The sequence below is a fragment of the Thalassophryne amazonica genome, chromosome 19 (genome assembly GCF_902500255.1).
Source record: "Thalassophryne amazonica chromosome 19, fThaAma1.1, whole genome shotgun sequence".
NCBI classification, from domain to species: Eukaryota; Metazoa; Chordata; class Actinopteri; order Batrachoidiformes; family Batrachoididae; genus Thalassophryne; species Thalassophryne amazonica.
In genome coordinates, this window is record NC_047121.1 from 33,788,850 (window position 1) to 33,791,746 (window position 2,897).

Genomic DNA, 2,897 nt, shown 5'->3' on the forward strand with positions numbered 1-2,897 from the left:
GGTCTACCAGTATGTTTGCCTTTAACAACCTTCCCATGTTGTTTGTATTTGGTCCAGAGTTTAGACACAGCTGACTGTGAACAACCAACATCTTTTGCAACATTGCATGATGATTTACTCTCTTTTAAGAGTTTGATAATCCTCTCCTTTGTTTCAGTTGACATCTCTCGTGTTGGAGCCATGATTCATGTCAGTCCACTTGGTGCAACAGCTCTCCAAGGTGTGATCACTCCTTTTTAGATGCAGACTAATGAGCAGATCTGATTTGATGCAGGGGTTAGTTTTGGGGACGAAAATTTACAGGGTGATTCCATAATTTATTCCTCAGAATTGAGTGAGTCCATATTTTTTTCCCTCTGCTTGGTCTAAAAAAGTAACCGTTACTGACTGCCACAATTTTTTTTCTTGATTTCTTATAGTGTTTCTTAAAGCCAGAAAGTTGCCATTTGAAATGACTTTAGTTTTGTGTTATGTCTGTGATCTGCTTTTTTTCTACAAAATTAAACAACTGAATGAACATCCTCCGAGGCCGGTGATTCCATAATTTTTGCCAGGGGTTGTAATTACAGCTTCTGAAAACAGGCTTGTGCATCCTCCACCTCCATTAAATTAGAAAGGCACTCAAAAGGTGCCAACCTAGGCAGGGGCAGTAATCCATGCCTTTAAATTTACATTAAGGCAAACGGCATCAAGGCCACAATACTTAAACTTTGTACTGGTTTAAAATGCAGTAAGTGCAACCAGTATTTGTAAAGTGTGCGTTGAATGCAGCTTTTGCGAAGTTTCAATAACCATACAAAAAAAAAATTCTCCCAACAACTTACTGACAGTAAGCATAAAAGTAGAAATGATCCTTTTATATCTAATTAAGAAATACAAAATATAGTTACCTCCATTCATGTTTGGCATATTTTAAAATCTTTCCTCATAAATGAAGAAGCACTTTGAATTTCCTTATAACACATTTTAAAATTAAACACTTTGCTAAACTCAATTTGTTTTGCTTTAAAACTTCTTTTCTCTATTTTTTTTTTTTACAATACACAAATATTTGAAATTCAAAATTGCACTGTTAAAAAAAATGTAAAATATCCCATTATCCAAAACAATTAATTTCACATTGTTCATGTTTCAATGTGCATATTTTGATGGATTATCCTGACAGTTATTTGTCTGTCAGTTACTTAATCTTTGTATTATGAAGAGTGTAACAGTTACTGAGAATATACAACCCCTGGCAAAAATTATGGAATCACCGGCCTCAGAGGATGTTCATTCAGTTGTTTAATTTTGTAGAAAAAAAGCAGATCACAGACATGACACAAAACTAGTCATTTCAAATGGCAACTTTCTGGCTTTAAGAAACACTATAAGAAATCAAGAAATAAAGATTGTGGCAGTCAGTAACGGTTACTTTTTTTAGACCAAGCAGAGGAAAAAAAATATGGAATCACTCAATTCTGAGGAAAAAATTATGGAATCACCCTGTAAATTTTCATCCCCCAAATTAACACCTGCATCAAATCAGATCTGCTCATTGACCCTATGCCATGACATTGACCCTATGTGTCTTTTTGCAAGGAATGCTTTTGCAGTTTTTGCTCTATGGCAAGATGCATTATCATCTTGAAAAATGATTTCATCATCCCCAAACATCCTTTCAATTGTCCAAAATATCAACATAAACTTGTGCATTTATTGATGATGTAATGACAGCCATCTCCCCAGTGCCTTTACCTGACATGCAGCCCCATATCATCAATGACTGTGGAAATGTACATGTTCTCTTCAGGTAGTCATCTTTATAAATCTCATTGGAAAGGCACCAAACAAAAGTTCCAGCATCATCACCTTGCCCAATGCAGATTCGAGATTCATCACTGAATATGACTTTCATCCAGTCATCCACAGTCCACAATTGCTTTTCCTTAGCCCATTGTAACCTTGTTTTTTTCTGTTTAGGTGTTAATGATGCCTTTCGTTTAGCTTTTCTTTATGTAAATCCCATTTCCTTTAGGTGGTTTCTTACAGTTCGGTCACAGACGTTGACTCCAGTTTCCTCCCATTCGTTCCTCATTTGTTTTGTTGTACATTTTTTGATTTTTGAGACATATTGCTTTAAGTTTTCTGTCTTGACGCTTTGATGTCTTCCTTGGTCTACCAGTATGTTTGCCTTTAACAACCTTCCCATGTTGTTTGTATTTGGTCCAGAGTTTAGACACAGCTGACTGTGAACAACCAACATCTTTTGCAACATTGCGTGATGATTTACTCTCTTTTAAGAGTTTGATAATCCTCTCCTTTGTTTCAATTGACATCTCTCATGTTGGAGCCATGATTCATGTAAGTCCACTTGGTGCAACAGCTCTCCAAGGTGTGTTCACTCCTTTTTAGATGCAGACTAACGAGCAGATCTGATATGATGCAGGTGTTAGTTTTGGGGATGAAAATTTACAGGGTGATTCCATAATTTTTTCCTCAGAATTGAGTGATTCCATATTTTTTTCCTCTGCTTGGTCTAAAAAAGTAACCGTTACTGACTGCCACAATCTTTTTTTCTTGATTTCTTATAGTGTTTCTTAAAGCCAGAAAGTTGCCATTTGAAATGACTTTAGTTTTGTGTCATGTCTGTGATCTGCTTTTTTCCTACAAAATTAAACAACTGAATGAACATCCTCCGAGGCCGGTGATTCCATAATTTTTGCCAGGGGTTGTAGATTTTATTATACTGCATATGCAGTGCAGGAAAATGTAAGAGATACGATATTATAAAAATAAAAAAATAAAAATTTCCTGTCAGAAATGATGACAACTGTGATGATGAGGTAATGACAGCTGGTTACAGTCATGAAGTCTGACTTCATGCCTTCTTGTTCAATCTGCCATTGCAAAGTTTC

At 35.8% G+C, this 2,897-nt stretch overlaps 1 long non-coding RNA gene across 1 annotated transcript; it reads left to right on the plus strand.

The window, feature by feature from the left end:
- Positions 1 to 446: 446 nt before the first annotated feature.
- Positions 447 to 2,770, plus strand: LOC117531840. The gene is made up of 2 exons (XR_004566744.1): positions 447 to 1,213; positions 2,718 to 2,770. It is a non-coding gene; the product is annotated as an uncharacterized LOC117531840 (long non-coding RNA).
- The last annotated feature ends 127 nt before the right edge of the window (positions 2,771 to 2,897 follow it).